The following is a 19280-nucleotide window of genomic DNA, read 5'->3' as shown; positions in this document are numbered from 1 at the left end:
TAAAAAATAATCCTTACTCAACTATTTCCATTGTGTGAATCTGACAAAGAAACCTACTTTACCTGTGTTGTCCCCAATGTCTTTGCTTTTATGACTTGCCCTGGAAACTTCCTTCCTTTAGAAAGTAACCAAAATGAGTGTGAAGTTTTGTCAGATAAAAGTACTTTAGGGGGCTGGCCGGGTGGCGCAGCAGTTGAGTTCACATGTTCTGCTTCGGCGGCCCGGGGTTCGCCGGTTCGGATCCTGGGTGTGGACTGGCACCCCTTGGTAAGCCATGCTGTGGTAGGCCTCCCATGTATAAAGTAGAGGAAGATGGGCACGGATGTGAGCTCAGGGCCAGTCTTCCTCAGCAAAAAGAGGAGGATTGGCAGCAGATGTTAGCTCAGGGCTAATCATCCTCTAAAAAAGAAAAACAAAAACTACTTTGATATAAACTTTTTCCAGAGACAGACATTGTGAAGTTGCGCATCAGGATATAATTTTGGTTCTTGTGTGTAGAAAGAGGAGGGAAAGGGTTGTTTATTAAAAGTTCAGTATGGGTGTCTCTTGCTATTTGACCTCCGACCATCCAAATTTTCCCCCTCAGAATTCAGGTAACAAATCAATTTAGATAAACCCATCATGCTCTGAAATCTCAATTCTTGTTTATTGAAACTTAAGAAACAAATAGATTTTTCCCTCCCAACTCACTGTCTAAATACTATCAGAAATTAGGAATCAAAGAAACCTAGAAATTGAGGGGTACTTTCCCCTCCTCTTGCTTATTAGAAACCACTTACTCACTGTAGAAAACTCGGACAGTACAGAAGAGAGGAGAGATAACAAAAATGACTCATTATCAGAGGTGTCATCCTGAATGCTAATTTCCTGATGGTTTATGTTCCTTTTCCTCTTCCTTCCTTCTCCCCAGCTCAGAAACATTCAGAATCCACGGGAATTTTTTAAAAACAGTTTGTTGATAGATCTACATGCTGGCTTGGATCACTGTTTATATCTGGCCAGCGTGCACTGTGTGCGAGATTTTTCCCATTGCCAATCTTCCACGCTTGAATCTGCATCAAGCCACTGCGCCTTCTCTTGGTGGCTGGCTTCTTGTTGTTCTTCGCAGGCACTGGAGGATAGTCTACTAGCCTGTTTTTTCAGGATGACATTTGTGGCCACAGGATCTGTGAAAGTGTGTGATAAATTATTGACAGTAACTCATTTCCCTACTTACAGATAAGGACGAAAATCCTTCGTTGAAATACAGTTTGAAATCTAAGCATAAAGAAAGGAATGAAAATGATGCAGAACTGATGGCACACATTGACTTAAAAAAAGTACATTTTCCCCCAAGTGCTCAAAAAATAACTACCACTGCTGTCTGGTGTCCAACTGACTGTGTGAGCAAAACAAAGCCAGATGCAGTCGATTAACTTCCAGGCTTTCTTATGCAACACTGCCATGGCCAGTTTCCCTACTGCATTTATGTTCTCTAAATGAGCTTCCTCAGTTTCATCTGCATTGCTTCTTGGGGCTACAGCTGCAAGTGAAGGAGCAGGACGTGGAGAATCTGGTCGATTGCTAGGGAATGTGGCCATGGTGCAAAGAGGGTTCTCAGTTCAATATGTCTGCTCGTTTCCAACCTTTTGACCACAAATGTTCACTGTGAATATGACTCTTGCCAAAGCAGCTCAGTTTGTAAATGTTTCCTTCATCTAGCTTTCTGAAAAATGACATCAACTCTGAGAGTTGCTCCATTTCTGTTTAGGGCTTGGGCCTTTGTCTATGGGGTACCTTGCAGGGAATTAGAAAAAGGCACCCTCTCTGAGCCTATGAGCCTTCCAGGCCTGGAGGCAAATAGCAACACGTGAGAAGATAAGGCAGTTTCCTCCAGTTGGATGAAGCCTTGATCCGGGTGGAAAGAGGACTTGACTTCAGCTCCTACTGCGCCCTTTTGCAGTTCAGAGACTGTGCAGTCATCCAGTTAGGGCAATAGAGCCCTTGGCAGAAAACATTCTGGATGAATTTCTGTCTATGCATAGATACCTTTCTTGCGTGGAGCTCTGAGTCCACTGTCTACATTCTTACCTCACCATTCCTGTACACTCAGGGCAGAATGTTAGCTTCATAGATGAGCAAACAGAAGCCCAGTGAGAGAAATTACTTACCCAGGGGACAATGTTAAGCCAGTGGTCCTGCCAAGACCAGAACTTGGTCTTTTAACTGGTTCTATAAATCCCCTAGTGGGGCTTGACTTAGATTTAATTTAGTTTTTAAGTCTTGGCAAACTGGATGCTGTGTGTTTGTGTAGACTTGCACCATTTAAAAGGTTCTTGGAGTTTAGATCTTGCATGTAATTTGCTACATTAGCTTTGGGCAAAAATATTTGCTTTTTGGTCCTTTGTGGTTTAAGTTCCTTCTCAGCATTGACCTGGCATGTTAGAGAGAGCTGTCCTGTGGAACACAGCAAGGGGCCCAGGGTTCAGGGCGGGGTGAGTCCCGGAAGGCCTATTACCAATGGCAGCTTTTCAGGTTGCAGGAGCTTGTATAAGATTTTCTTGGTTTAGTTGTTCATTTGTTTATGTATTTTGGACATTATGCAGTTCAGATTAGGGAGTTGAAGTAGTCCAGATTTGGAAGTAAAGAAAAGATTTGGATTAAGGTTGGGAAAAATTCTCTTGATACGTTGAATTAAGTAAGAACATCACTGTGATATTTGTCTTACAAAGTGACATTCACTATCATAATTGTCCCCACACCTTTCAATCATCTTTGAGGCCAAAGTTTGGTTCATTTTTGAGGTGGACAGAATGAGGGTGGGTTATTGCAACCAAAATTTGGCTGTCTTCTTGGATTCTCTAGAATGTTAAATACTTCAGCATTGGAGAATGGACTACCTAGTAATTAGATCTAATTCCTATATATTCTATTGTGACGATAAGCAACAAGCAGAGATTATGCCCCCATTTCAGGACAGGTGTAGCTGGGGCAGAGGAAAGCAAGTAGCTGGGTTAGTCATATGATGAATTTCAAAGCAATACCTGGACATCTTGGGGACAACCTATGACGATAAATCCTGCAGCTATACTCATTTTCAGCAGTGCCTTTTTTTCTCTCTCTCTCTCTCTTTTGGAAGCTAAGGCTAATATTCTTGCTTTGGTAGACTGTGAAACTCCTTTTCTCCTGTTCCTGCACAATTACCAATCTCTCAACTGAATTTTCAGTCCCCGTGTACATGTACGTGAGAGGGTTAGGTTCTAAAGTCAGCATGGGAGGCGAGAATCTGTTACATTTTTAAAAATTCACCTTCAAAATATCTAATTTGCTTATTTCATGCAGTATACATAGTTTACAGCATTGGTATGTATAGAATATATAAAAATACATATATAGTTAAAACTATGTAAGTAACGTTTAATTTTTCAGTGCCAAATCTTTAAACAAAGTCTTGGCAAGAGGCTCTGAGAGATAAGCAGGAGCAAAGATTGATTTAGCACAGAGCAGATCACATCTCTTGTCTCCTGCTCACTTCAGGGCATTTGCTCGCTAAGTGAAATAGTGAGTAGAATTGCTATGTTATTGGAAAATTTCCCCCCTCCTCTTCTCTCTCCTTACCCCTACCCCGTGTTCCCCCCTCTCTGGTTCTCTTTACTTTTCTCCCCTAAATAGAGATAGTTGATTTTGTAACAGTTAATTATGTATGTGATATCATTTTACCGTAGGTTTCACAAATGCCATCTGTAAGTCAATCAATGTCACTGTGAAACACAAGAAAAAGTAGAAAGAAAGCTTGCTGCTTTCTAGTGTTCCTTGGCAGGAAAATACACTGACGGATTTTATGTTTTTATTGGAAGGATGAGCCTATAATGGAATGTAGGTTTATTGTTAATGTTAAATTAGTAGTTTACATGGGGGATGTTACATTGTTTAAGCCAGTGAGATCAACGCCCTTTTGCAAAAACAGCAGTAGTGTTCTATTCTGGGATGCCCTAGTTATAAGCAAGTATAACACATGTTGGAAAGCATCTAGGGAAGAATTCTGGAACTTATACAGATGAGCGTCGTATGACTGGTCTTTACATCTAAACACCACTTTATCAGACCATTTGTCAGCAACTTTTCTTTTAGTTACCCCAAGGCATTGATACTTTACAGCAAGGTGTGATGGCAGCAGCTGGGGTTGGGAACATCAGAGAAGTCACAGATCAAGAGAAACCTCATTCTGGAAAAATCATCTCTGAAGCTAGCTTCAAGACCATCTGGGTTTGCTAGTTGTCTATTTGCTCTCAGACCCCTTTCTCATTTTCTCCCTCTCTGTTTTGTTTTGCCTGGGGTCGATCCCTCTAGACTACATTCCCAGACTGTCTTGCCAAGTGTCCTACAGCTGGGTTTGGCCAATGAGAAGGTAGGAGAAAGCGAGAGGCCAAGGTATTTTTCCCTCTTGTTTTCTGCTTGGGATGGTGTATTTGGGGGTAGTTGGGTTTTATCTATGGTTGTAGCTCTGTCTATGGTTGTAGCTCTTGCTGGAAAATCCCTCCTGCTGGACCTCCCCAGCCTTGGGTACTGGTAACATCACCTCCTCCCTTTATTTCCTCAGCCCTACAAGGGGTAGTGGCTTCCTGCCATTGCCAACTTCTGGGTTGCCTCATTATTCCTTTTGTTTTTTTAGCTCTTCCAACAACTTTGTGGCAAGATCCCTATATTCAAATCTCTATATTGAGCTACCTGATGTGGACTCTGTTTTGTTGTTTGTTTTCACAGACCCTGACTATTGCCTATCCAGCCTCTAGCCTCCATCTTGAATCTTGTCCGTAGCCCAATGGGTTTGCCCTTAGGTCTGGCTTTAAATTTAACCAGGCTATTGCTTCTTTCTGTTACTTTCTGATCTCAGTCTTGGTGCTTGGGTAATACTTAGTGCGTTTATGCTTTAGCTCCCTTCCCCGTATCTCCATCTCTGCAGGCGCAAGACATTGTCTGAAATATGAGACACTGGATTTACAACCAGAAATGTCATTGCGTGTTTAACTCAACTCCCTGTTTTCACCAATGAGGGCACTGACGGCTAGAATAGTTACTGACCTCTCCAAGGTCACCAAGTTAAAGATGAGGAGTGGGGAGGGAAGAGAAGGTTCATATTTGTGTCTAGATAAACTTTGTATCACCTTATTAACTGTAGCATGTGACAGGGATTGGAGACATGAAGATTGAAATATTTACTACCTAATGGCCCTCCTCGTTGCCTGAACTTTGCCTTCAAGCAAACATTTTACACTGAGTGGGCAGAAATATTAATTAATTAATTCAACTCATATTTATTGATTGTCACTAAGGGCAAGGCTCAATGTTGAATGCTTTGGGAAGGACACCTATGAATAAGAAATAACCCCCATCCTCAAGAAACTCACGCCCTATGCAGGAGTATGACATCTTCATAAATGACTCATATGCAAGTCATACATGTTATATACAAGATAGAGAAGTATAAGCTCCACAAGAGGGATGCAAGTACAGTATTATTCGATGTGGAGGAGAGAGAAAGCTGCTTCCGGCCGGGCAGCGTTAGTGGAAACTTAATGGAGCAGATGGTATTTAAAAAGGACTGAAAAGCACAGATGATATCTGACCATGTGGAGCTGGTAGGAAAGCCACTCAGGAGGAGTGATCAAAAGCCCATAAGGAGACAGTGAGTGATTCAGTGTGGCTGGAAAGCTCATTGTCTTTAAGGGGAATAATAATAACAATAATAATAACAACAACCATACCTAACGTTTAATGGACTCCTACCATGTACCCAAACTCTGTGCTCAGTGCTTTACAGGGTTTATCTCAACCTGTGAGATGGGCAATGTTGTTTCTATCTTGCACATGGGGAAACTGAGATTCAGAGAGATTAATAACTTGTTCGAAGTCACCCAGCTGGTAAATGACGGAGCTGGGACTCCACATGGTCCTTCTGATTCTAGATGGGCTGTTAACCCCTAAGTCAAATGGGTAAGCTATAAAAAGTACGGGATTAACGTTTAGAGCTAAAGGCATAAATAGTAAATTTAATACTGAGTTCTTAGAGAAGTCATTAGGAAAAATGAAAAGACCTAGACTCCTGAGAAAAAACTTGCTGTTCCCACAGCCTCACTAGAGCAGAGAGCTATGAACTTTTTGATCATATTCTCTCAGTTGAAGTATATTTATTTGTTCTTATGTGTGTGTATGTTTGTGCACACACGTGTGTGCTATGGTCCTAATATATTATGTATTTTATAAAACACACCTAAAAATAAGTTTAAATGGATTAAGATAAAAATATTTCACAAAACATAATTTTTATTTGTTAACAATTCAAAAAAACATTTTTGCCTTCACAAACAAGAGGTTTTTAAATATTTATCATTAGGCTTCAGCTCAGTAAAGTGTTAAAAATCCTAATTGTGTTTCACATAACTTTAAACCCAGTCAAAAGCATTGCAGACGTTTATTTTCTGGTTCGGCATGCTTTTCTTTTAGTGTCTTGGTCGTGGTGAAGATTTCACACCATCACTAGCTAACATTTTAAGTCATAATAGATACTCAGCGCAAGGTTCATCATTAATGATTGCGAGTGTAAGTCCTTATTTTAAATAAGTTTTTTCAAAACATAATTTTGAAGGTTTTTTCAGTGATTGACATTTTGAAAGTGAAATCTTCAGCGTTTTTTACTGTGTAGTGTGACCGATGAAGAGATTGTCTTTCTAGAGGGATGTTGGCTCTGCCATTTTCTCATTGTTTGCTTGGGTTTCTGTCATTTGTAGGACTTTCTATCTGTGGTTTCTTTCTGTGAATCTTTTGCAGTTTTTTCAATGACCTGAGAGTGCATTTAATTAAAATTATGTATTGTAATGCATCCAGCCACTTTACCAGGCACAAGGAAATAGCAAATATTCTAAAATGCTGAAAACAAAAGAAGAGCTGAGGACAGATATCCCTCTCAACCTCCTGGGGAAACCTCATCTCTCTTGAGTTTTGCGGACTGGGCGGAAGCTCTGGGTTGGTCTGGATATAACGTGTTTGTTAAGCTTAATTCATTTATTTTTGAAATAAAAACACATAATGATAGCCTGACGGTCTAAATTCCTGCAGGTTTCCTTCACTGTTGAGTCAACCTTGCCCACTTCTTCATAAGACTTAGGCTTCTGGAGAAAAATATGGAAGGAAGGGACAGAAGTATTCAGAGAATGTCATTTCCTCCAGAAAAATCTGAGATGTGACTCATAATCCCTGACAAAATTCTCCTGGAGTTCTTTTGGGTATGAGTGACTAAACACTGCTCTAACTAAGAGGAGGGTATATTTTATGTGTATAAATATTCATTATTTCTGTATATTAGGGTTGAAGAACTCAAACATTTATAGGAAATTAAATCCTATTTTCATTAAAACTCCTCTGTTCGGAATCCTTAAAATGGATAGCTCTGACATTTAAATCAGGATCCACTCTTTTCTTCTTTCTGTTGACCAAAGTAATACTGGGAAAATAGGGGGATTATCTGTTTACCAAAGTCATATCATCTATTTCCAAGCCTGTTAAACCCAACTCCAGAGCCTTGTGGATGAAATAGCTGCCTCCCGTGTTAAGGCCACCAGGTTCAATTCCTGCTGGGATGGTAGTTTTTTCAATTAAATTTCCATTAACTTTTCGCCTCTGTGTCATTAGACACTAATTCTTATGTGCGGCAAAGATGAAAGAGTAAAAGGAACTCTCTGATTCATGCATCATTTTGCTGACAAGTGAAATGTGACGATGACAACTTTTTAATGTGGGAGATAGGGAAGCCGGCAAGGGGACAGGTCTTTTAGACCCGACACTGACCACGGCAGAGGAGTGGTGGCAGCTGCAGCTCGGGAAGGTAATTTGGAAGATAGGGATCGTGCCGTGGGAGCGTTCAGGATGCTAAACGCTGAGATGCGGGGAAGAGCTGGGCAGAGAGAACAGACTTCAGTGAGCCTGAAACACTGGAGGGGGAGGTATGTGAATGGTAAGGAGAGGAGATGGAGGGGTGCTGGTCGTTTGGAACAGCTGGTACAAAAGGGGAAGGGGAAGGACAAACCTCTTTCACTAAAGAAAAGAAAAAATGGCAACCTTAGAGGAGACCCACTTGGTTAATACCTGGATTATCAGACGACCTAAAGTTCCAGCAACAATCTGCAGAATATCTAGAAGAAAAAGTAACTGAAGAGGTACAAAAGAACAGTTCATGCATCTCAACCTAGAAATGGAAAGCGTTCCCAGGGCACAGATGAAGACAGTGAGAAACAGACAGAGGGTGCAACAATTTGGCAAGAAGGGAAAAGATAAAAAGACAAAAGCCAACCAACCAAAAATCAAATCATGTATTTGCTAATTGTTGGTGTGGAGAAATAGTAACAGTTGATGCTCAAGAAGGCCAGCTCAAGAAGACTTTTAAAGAAGTACTCAAATTCTTTCAATTTTGCATGGAAATAAGTGTAAATGGTTTTTAGAGCTCCATTACACAAATATTAGCCAAATGAACTTAGACACAGAACTTAAAAAAAATAGAGACAAAAGAGATAAAGGACAATTTATTCACTAGGGGCTTGTCTGAGTTTATATGTGGGATGTCTGGAGGACTGGATGATCAAAGTTTAAAATTATTCCAAGTTTTATTTGAGAATACAAAGTAAAACACAAACAATTGTTCACATCCATCCATATATATATATATATACACACACACACACACACACACATGTATGCATGCATGCATAGTCTATATGTATTTGTATACAAGGAGTAGAGTCAACTTTTAAATGCCCTAATAATGCCTAGTATTTATTAAGAGCTTACCATACCATGCACTGTTTTAGACATTGTACCTATTGTTTATTCATCACAATTATTCCGTTAGAGAGGTAGTCTGTTTCCCCTTATTTTACAGATAAGAAAACTAAGGTGCAGAAGTTCAAGTTCAAGTTCATAGAGTCCATACATGACAGAGCTAGGATTGGGATCCAGTCATTCCAACTCTCGAACCTGTGTTCGTTACCACAACACCATGAAATGGCAGTTAAAAATTTTTAAAAATACGTATGGAATAGGTTTAACATTTATATTTGAATATAGCTTTGCCTGCTGTTCTGAGAATATTTACTTCCAAATAAAATAGTGGACCCAAATTGAAATAAAATAAAAAGGCTAAATTGATTCAGGAAGAGCTATTTCTTTCTTTACTGCTGGAAAGAAACCACAGCACTTCTTAAAAGGATGGAGAACATCAGCTTAAAGTAAAATAGGCTTATCTCGGCAAGATTTCTGTTTAATTCTTGACCTTACCCAGTGCCAGCCCCTAGCACTGTGTGTGTATGTCTGCGGTGTTCTGGAGTCTACTCTCGACTCAGCCTCGTTACTTCCATGTATGCACTGACAGTTTGAAGGCACCTCCTGACTTTGGTCTGTACACAGTTTTGCTTTTGCTTCTCCTGTGTAGGGATGGACATCTCAGAGACCTGCCCCTCTAAGTCGTTGTGTTAGGAATCCATTTGGCTCCAAGAAAATCGAGCTCACAGTACCTTAAACAAATAAGCATTTATTTTTCTCATGTAGCAAGAAGTCTGAAGTGAGGCAGCTGCTGGTATTGGCTTAGCTGCTCAACTTTATCAGAGTTGGAGTCTCTGTGGTACCCTTGGCCTCTCCTTCATGTTTGCAGTATGGCAGTTGTGGCTGCAAACATTCAAGGCAGGCAATGCGGGAACAGTCAGCACCAGCCATGTCTGTCTCCTTTATCAGGAGAGCGAATCTTAAAAGACCTTGTACCCTTTCCTTGTCTCTCTCTCCTCCAGGGACTTAGCTGGGACTGGGTCACCATTGGCTGCAAAGTAGGCTATGAATGTATTTGGTCTGCAAGACGGAAGGAAGTTGGATGTGGCTGTTGAGTAGCTAATCTATGGAGTCAACCCTCGCATCTCAATTTGTTGTTGTTAGTGCTGTCCAGTCAATTCTGACTCCTAGCGACGCTGTGCACAGCAGAGCAGAACCCTGCCCAGTCTTTTGGAGCCATCCTCTCACCTTCCAGCGCTACATCAGACAATGCTCTGCTGCTATTCATAAGGTTTACAAGGTCAATTTTTTCAGGAGTGGGTGACCAGGTCCTTCTTTCTAGTGTGTCTTAGTCTGGAAGCTCCACTGAAATCTGTCCACCATGGGTGACCCTGCTAGTATTTGAAATCCCAGTGGCATAACTTTCAGCATCACAGCAACACTCAGCCGCCACGGTATGACCACCGAGCGATGGGTTGTGTGGTTCCCTGACTGGGAAATGAACCCGGGCTTTGGCTCTGAGAACACTGAATCTTAACCTCCAGACCACCAGGGCTCGCTAACATCTCAATCGACCTTGAATAGGTTGAATTATAGAATTGTGTACTAGATAATCAAATAACTGTCAAGCTCATGCTATAAGTCAAATTGGGCTAAATCATGTATTTTTTCCTTTATAATACTTTTATAGCATGTAGTTTGATCTCTTAAACATTTGGTCCTAAAATCTTATTTAAAAATATTCATTTTCATTGTCATGAAGAAATGACTTCTTAAGCAAGGGTAAACTTCAGTTCAGATCCTGTCCAAATGATCTCAAATTCTAAAATATTGGATTTGAAACTAGTGAGATTTTGCTATACCCCACTTGTTCGAACAATGTTTACTTCTGCATCTATGCTCACCTGGATGAGATTTACAGAGCAGAACTTAAATAAAATTATCTTTTCCATGGCACTTTTAAAAAGTTAGCATTAACTATTGTTAAGTTTCATTTTTACTTACTAACATACATTCTTGGAAATATATAATGTGTTTAAAACAAAATTATGCAGTCTAATTTCAAATAGGAAAATTAACACATATGGGAGTCATGTTTCTACAAAAATTCAATCTGTAAAATAAGAGAAAAAGTTAAAATAAGTGTGGAAAACAAGCAAATAATGCTGTTTAAGGATAACAAATAATGAAGGGGAACAGAGAGAAGTATGGCACCCAACTGTTGATGGTGGCTTCCCTTTGGGAGGCAAGTTATGGGTTGAGAGACCCCATATTTATCACCCATACTAGGAGAGTTTGAAAGTGAACGGGACACTATTAATAATTCTGCCAGGACAAGAGGCATAGACTGGCACAATTTTAGGCAAAGCAGAATGGGTAGTCACCTTATTGGACTTAGGTTTGGATCCAGGCTCAAAAATTGTGAATTCATTAATTATGAGAATCCTTTCATTATTCGTATTATGTTTTCGTGAAATGTTTGATTTTGTCTGGTTATGTATTACATATGTAATTTGAAAAAAGTCAATAAAGATTTTAAAAATAGGGACAATGTGAGAGTTGTGCTTTAAAAATATTCAGAAACTGGAGCCGGCCCGGTGGTGCTGTGGTTAAGTTTGCATATTCTGCTTCGGTGGCCTGGGGTTTGCTGGTTTGGGTCCTGGGTGTGGACATGGCACTGCTTGTCAAGCCATGCTGCGGCAGGCATCCCACATATAAAGTAGAGGAATAAGGGCATGGATGTTAGCTCAGGGCCAGTCTTCTTCAGCAAAAAGTGGAGGATTGGCAGCAGATGTTAGCTCAGGGCTAATCTTCTTCTTCAAAAAAATCTTAGAAACTAAACACCATTTTGGTTTTTTATCGGTGTTACCACTTCATGTAGCAAATGCCCAGCTGATGGTAGTTTCAGCATTTTTACTTTTGTAGCTTATTTTCAGTCATTCATTTCATTCGAGTAATACTCACCAAACCCATATTCTATATCATATTATATCACTGTGCCCCTTAATCCTTATAATGGCCCTATGAAGTAAGTATTCTTAGTCCAATGGAAAAAAACAACAAACCTCTGTGAGGGTAAGTGACTTACCCAAAATCACGTGGCAGGTAAATTGTAGACCTTAGACTCAAAGCTAAGTCCAGTGCTTTTTCCTTTACTTTACGGCTATTTTGAATATTATGTTTAAAAAGTTATCTTTACTTTTTTAAATATGTGCTACATTCTTAAGTGTGTTTTTAATTACATTTCAGGGCCAAATTATTTCCATAGGAGTGCATCTCTAATTTTACAGTGGTATCAGTGGGAAAATAAAAGAGATTATATGGAATTTTCCTTTCCTGCCAACTCCATGGGAGAGATGCAAGAATCATAAGCCTAGGAGTTGAAGACAGGAAAAAAGTTAGCAATGTCAAAGCACTATCGTTATCAATATAAGATATTTTAAAGTATAAAAGCACCTTGGTTTCTAACAAGATTTCCGAGAACCATGAGCTTTGTCACAACACAGTCCATTGTAAAGGAGGTGCAATCTGACAAGAAACATCTTGTACCTACCAGAGGAGTGTCATTTATCACTCAAGTCTCAGAGATATTGTTATAAGTGACCTATCTTACAAAGAAAGCACAATGTAAAATTTCATGATAAAGAGCTCGTCTTTTTTTACCCATTTAGATATAAAGTAATTTTTTAAAAATTCCAGGTCAATTTATGCAGCACTAAAACAAAGATGCCGGAAATAAGTAGCAGCTGTTTACCCATGTACAACAACAGTGCACAAGTGTTCAGGATGGGAGGCAAAGATGAATTATGCTGATAGGCTGTGAAGTGGCAACATTATTTGTGCCTTGTCTTTTAGCCATCATTCTTGAGTTCTCCATTACACACTCCTTTTAAATGATTCTACGGAAAAATGCAAAATAGCTCAATCCATTCATTTTCCTTAACTTCCCTTAAAATAAAACACCAGAGCTGTAATTTGCTAATCATATTTCATCATTCATGACAATCACCGCATAGAGTTATGGTTGGTGAAATCGCTGAGCGTCTGCGTGGCTGTTAGTGTATGAAGAAGGCCTGTTTTGGCAATGGAAAAATGTGTTGATAAAGAGCAATTCATAGCATCACAGATTCTATACAGAGTGTAGGTCCTGGTAGAGATTTATTTTTATCTTGTAGCAGCTCTCAATTTTCTATGACAGCAATGAAGACTATTGACCTACATGTTCAAAACAGTGGATTAATCCATCCAGTTGGGTGAAGGCTGTGGGAGTTGGATAAAAAGGAAACTCTTCCGTTTATTTGAGCCAGTATGGTGGCTCTAGTTCCAGTGGAAAATGTCTCTGTTGGTGACTTACCAATAGTCCAACTGACTGTCATGGTTTCTGAGCTGTCAGGACCATGTGACTTTTGACACATGACTAATCTATGATGCTGATGACATGGTTGAGTATCACCAAGAATCCATTACTCTTTTTCTGAAGAACACGTAGCATTTAAGAGCCAAACCATTTTGCTGAATGTTTCAAAAACACATCATATATTTCATTTAATCTCCCAACAACTTTAAGAGGTGAATGTTATTACTCTGTACTGTAAAGGAGGAAGCTAGGGCTCAGAGAGGTCAGAGTCACTTGCTAAAGTCATACAACTAATAAATAGCTGAACTAAGCTTGATCTCAGGTCACTGGTCTCTAAGTTCATTGTTGTCTTCTTTAGACTACACTACTTCTCAGTAGCTTGGTACACAAAAGAAAATCTTATGGATGGATGGTAGACTCAAGGCAGTCAGCAGATATAAGCCTAAATTAAATTAGCAGACATAAAGAAATGTAGGCTTATGGATCCTTGGGTCAACAAACAGTCTGTGTCTCATTCCAGAATTCCTATAAAAAAGCATGAGCTCTTGGTAGTAGCTTGTCCAAAGCTTCTCTCTCCAGGAGTTCATATTTGTCCTTCCCTGACTGCCTACCAGCTCATTGCTGCAACAAACTCCTTTGCCACCATTCTGGTGTGGGAGACTCCCTTGTGAGATAGAGATGTTTACAGAGCACATACTTCAGATCCTAAGTTCTATTGCGTAGACAGCCGTAGGGTTGGCTGGCTCAAAGTCTCCTTTTCAGATCCTCTTTAGTTCCTCCTTCTTCCTCCTGTGAGTATTAGAAATTGTGGAAGTAATGAATGAAAACATGAGCCTCTCCTTACAGAGAAGTCCTTTCTGTATTGTCTCTGGTATGACACCAGATTCTCTCCCACAGCACCTGAGTTTGTGTCTCGTCTCTAATCTTTATTAGCTAAGTAGCCTCAGTCAGCTCACTTAACCTCTCTAAGCCTTGTTGAAAAACAGCCAGCCTTAGAGATGTCATATGAGAATGAATTGGGAGGGTGTAGATAAGAGCAGTCTCGAATCTGTAAAATACTCTGCAGACTTAAGATATTAGGTAGCTGCTATCGCCTTTTGAAGATACTCACTCCCCACTGAGTTCCTAAAATATATAAAGATAAAGTAACATTAGGATTTGAAACTATTTAAGAGATTCTGACTCCAGTGATAGAGAAAATTCTTGTCCTGGAAGGACTCTCTCTTCTTTGCTCCTGCAGTATCTTGTACATCCCTTCCTTGTAGAACTTACCCCATTGAACTGGGAATGTCTGTTTTCCCTCAAGAACAAGGAGCCAATCTTAATCATCTTTTTATCCACAGTGCTTAACATTCAACCTTCACTGATTTACTCTATGCCACTGTGTTAAGCATCTTACATATATTAATTCAGTTAATCCTCACAATGGTAAAATTATTGTCATTTTATTGATGAGGGAACTGAAGTTCAGGGGTACTAAGTGACCTGTCCAAAGTCATGGGGCTCTTACGTGGTGGATCTGGGATGTCTGGGATGTGAGCCCAGGCCTTCTGACTCGAGACTGCTCTTAACCACTAGACTTTCCTGCCTTTAAAACACTAACGCTTACTGTAGACAACTTGAACAATAAAGGAAAACATAGCTAAGAGAAAAATATTATTTCCTTCATTATTTTATACATAAACATAATTCTACCACCTAGAGGTGGCTATACTTAGCATTTTTCATCATTCTGTGGGTGGTATTTTGTATAGTTGAGCTCATACTATAAATAAATTTATAGCTATTTTTACTTTTACCATATCATAATCATTTTTAGTGATAAAAATATTATTGCGTAAATGGGTTGATCATTATTTACCCAAGCATTTTCTCATAATTGGGCACTGTATTTTTCCTTTCTGTTTTAAGTGATTCCGTAATTAACACTTTTGTGAATAAATCTTTTGTATGGATTATATTTTTGTGTGGTTCACAGAAAAGGATATTCTTGAGGTTTTTATACAGACTGCCAAATTGCTTGCTACAAAAATGGTATCAATTTACACCCCCACCAGTAGGATCTGAGCAGCCCTTAGATGTTGGAGAGAAGATTCTGAAGGAGGAGAGAGCAGAGCCTTGAGGATTCTGAGCAAGAAGGAGACAGCACCAGCAGACAGTGAGCTGCCCACTTCAAAGGGTTAAGCACTGCTGGCCTTTAACACTCTAGCTCCTCACCCACCTCAAAGAACGGAGTGAAACGAAGCTGCCCGAGAGGAAGTGCAATTCTATTGTTTTAGGCTGCACCTCCATTGTCTAAGGATCTGAACAGCCCTGTTCTTGCTAAGTGGCAAGTCATTAGGCCTCAGTTCAGCAACAGGATGCTGATATTGTCTTAAATTTGACCAAAGAATAACGAAACACATTTCAAAGGCAAAGCAGCCCATCCAGAAAATGTTCTTAGAATTGTCTCTCTTTCTGTGTGTGTGTGTGCATGTACATGTGTGTGTGTGTGTGTGTGGGGTGGGGTGGGGGGCGGTCAGTTTGAGAACAGTTGCTATTAAGAGAAATCAACTGATCAAAGGAATCGACTTTGCCATTTTTTGCGGGTTTTCTGAGCTTATTTTGTGCAGTTTGGCAGACTGCAGTGAATTTAGAGCACCATGCTGAGGCCTGTTCATTAACACCTGGGAGGCTGTCTCTAGCCTATGGCGCTCCAGTTGAGGAATTAGAAATATATAATTCACCAAGTGTCTAACCTCATATCTTGTAAGATCCCAGTTTTAATTATCCAAGAAAAGCATTTACTTTTCTCTGCCTTTATCTTGTGCTTTGAGTGAGTCTCTTGGCTTTCCCCATATTTTCCCTCCCTCCTTTTTCTCTTCCCTTTAACTCTCTGGCAATTATGTCTTGACTGCAGGGCACACAGACTTCCTTTCAGGGGCTCCATTTTTATTGTTTGTCTTCGCAATAACTATATTCACCTGTTTATATCTCTTGTTTTTTTTTTTTAATCCCAAAGACCAAGTGTGCTTTGCTTACCTCCGTCAGCAAGAAGAAAATGACCTCCATCAGTTTCAGAACTGCAGGCCTGGCATCAATAGGAACGCCACCCATGGAAGCTACAGATTATTTTCAGTAAAAAAAATTGGATCCTATGACAGAAAGAATAAAAATTCACTGGAGACAGAATTGGTATCATTTTCCTTGGGCGTGTGAGAACTTTCATTTTGGCAAGGAGAATCGTAATTACGCCGTGGGCTTCAGAATCAGATAAACCTAAATCGGAGGGCTGGCTCTGCTTAATAGGTTATGAACTTGGCGATGTTTTCTGAGTCTCAGTTGCTTCATCTGTGAAATAGGTATAATGACATTTACCCCATAGGCTGCCTGGAGGATTAAATGAGATAAATCACATAGACCACTCAGCACAGGGCCTGGCCTGTGTACTCCATCAATCTTGGCTACAATTGTTTTAATAATTATTCTTATCATCATTATTTGTTTGACTCATAAAGTTTCTCACTTGCTCTATCCTATAGTAAGGACTGTTTTCTTCTTTCTAAATGTAGCCTCCATTTTGCTGACAATCTCAACAGATGAAAGGGAGGGAATTTCCTTTCCCAGCAACCAGTTAATATTGTGATAAGAATTGCACGTTTGATGTCTTTCTCCTCCTTTGGCGACGGTTTGGGAAACAGCTCTCTTTTTCCACAGCTCGCCCAGTAGTGTTTGATTATGGGGTTAGCTGGTCCCTAAAAGGATGGGGAAGAACGTGGAGACACCAGAGGAAATATTTATGAACAAGAAGGCAACTCAGACATAAATATGTATCTAGCTTGTAATAGAATCATTCAAACCAGTGCTTTTCACAGGCACCTGGATGCACGGCTGAGAGCTTGCTGCTGCATTTTCACTCCCACTTACTCTCTCCTATAGTGCCTACTACAGAAACAATAAAACATTAATAATAAAAAACAGCCTTCCTGAAGATGCAGCATGTTACAACAAGTTGTAGGGCATTAACAGCAATTCTGTGAAATGTAATTTGAGGCATATATTTTCCAAAAAGCCTGCCCCAAATCTATGGCACACTTGCTTCAAATCGGCTGCTATGGTCTGACGTGTCTCCTTGAATTTTTCCTTTCATTGCTCGAGTTTACTTGCGCAATTTTTTCCATTCCTTTCCTCCTCTGATCAATTTCCCACTCGCACAAAGCGTCAAATCTCTCAAAGGCTAGTTTCTCAATATTTAGCAAAGCTTTCCATCTTTCTCTTCTGTAATGCTAGGGGGTAGGATGACAAACAAGAAGATTCAAAGTCAGCAAGTAATTTTTCTCTGAGTTTTTCTTATCCTCTAAAAGCAAGACCTTAATTCTTAGTTCTTTTGGGTCTTGCGTTATTTTAATAGATTGACAATCCACCCACTTGGGCTTTCTCCTCATGTAACGAACCGAGTAGAAGACAATAAACCCACTTGGTTGGAACCTAGAGACCTGGGTTAGGTTTGATTTCCATGTAAACAACTGGCCTTGCTGGCTTCTACCTTCACAGCCTGGAGAAATGCTGGTCAGCGGCAGGAGAGAGTGTGGGTGGGCCCCATAGAGTCATCCCTCACCCCCGAGAAGGACAACTGAAAGGGCTTGTCCAGCCTCTTAGTGAGATGGGATGGAAATAATTGCAATTTTTATAAATTTGTCCGCCGCTAATGTTTGAATACTTGGGTGGTAGTGGTGGTGGGTGGGAGGGGAGTCCAATGCATCTCGTGGGTGAGAAACTCTTGGGAAAATGAGTCATTGGGACAGTTTATGTGAAAAGGGAAGACATTTCAGACTCAACCTTCACGCAGTGCTGTCTCTGCAGAAAGAGGAAACAGATCTTGGGGAAGTTGCTGCTCCTTGTTTGATAGTTAGAGGTGGGAAATTTGAAGAGAGACTGCTGGGAATAGTAACAGTATCCAACCTCTATTGAGTGATTACTATGTATTAGGAACTGGTCTCAGTGCTTCCTGTGTGTTGACTCATTGAATACTCACAACTGTAGTGATGTTGTCATACTTATGTGTGTGTTTACGGAAGTGAAATTCACACAACATAAAATTAACCATTATAAAGTGAACAATTCAGTGACATTCAATACATTCACAATGTTGTGCAACCACTGCCTCTATCCAGTTCCAGAACATTTTCATCACCTGAAAAACAACCCCCGTATCCATTGTATTCGTTTTTTTAGGGCTGCCGTAACAAAGTACCACAAACTGGGTGGCTTAAAACAGAAATGTATTGCCTCCCAGCTCTGCAGGCTAGAAGCCTGAAGTCAGCGTCTGCAGGGCGATGCTCCTTCTTAGACTCTGAGCAGAATCCTCAGTCCTTGGTGATGCTTGGCTTCCAGCTGCGCCAGTCTGATCTCTGCCTCCATCTTCAAATGGTGTCCTTCCTGTATGTTTTCACATTGGCTTTCTTCTACCTGTTGGTCTCTTTGTTCAAATTTCTCCTTTTTATAAGGACACCAGTCATATTTGGGATTAGGTGCACCCTAATCACCTCATTTTAACTTGACTACCTCCCTAAAAATCCTACTTCAAAATAAGGTCACATTTTGAGGTACTGGGGTTAAGGCTTCAGTATATCTTTTGGGGGAACACAGTTCCACCTAATACCCCTTAAGCAGTTACTCCTCAGTCCTCTCTCCTCTAGCCCCTTGCAATCACCAATCTGCTTCCTATTTCTATGGATTTACCTATTCCAGACATTTCATTTAAATGAACTCATATAATATGTGAACTTTGGTGTCTGGCTTCTTGCATGCAGCATAATGCGTTTGAGGTTCATCCATGTTGTAGCATGTATCAATACCGATTTCTTTTTATGGCTGAATAATGTCATACTTGTTTTCCAAATGAGGAAACGGAGGAGTATAAAGGTTAAATAATGGCTCTGAGATCACACAAGGAGGAGATATCAGAGGTGGGAAGTGAATCTAGAAAACTACTTGAAAAGCCTGTATGTCCTTAAGGAGTTTTGCCTCTAAGGGGCATGGACGTAAATGAGCACTGGAAAGAGAGTGGCCAGCGAGAAGGGAGGAAGATGGCTGGTCCTGCATTCCAAACAGCGGGAAGATGTCCAAGCTTTGCAAGTATGGCGCCTAATAT

The 19280-nt window shown here is 40.2% G+C and overlaps 1 long non-coding RNA gene across 2 annotated transcripts in view; it reads left to right on the top strand.

Annotated features, from left to right (window-relative positions):
• The window catches only part of LOC138919362 (uncharacterized), a 135844-nt gene that overhangs the window by 108466 nt on the left and 8098 nt on the right, over positions 1-19280 (top strand). The gene's annotated exons all lie outside the window — the stretch shown is intronic.

This window comes from Equus caballus, chromosome 20, assembly GCF_041296265.1.
Source record: "Equus caballus isolate H_3958 breed thoroughbred chromosome 20, TB-T2T, whole genome shotgun sequence".
NCBI classification, from domain to species: Eukaryota; Metazoa; Chordata; class Mammalia; order Perissodactyla; family Equidae; genus Equus; species Equus caballus.
The sequence above is the reverse complement of the archived record's forward strand: the minus strand, read 5'-3'. Positions and strand labels throughout refer to the sequence as shown.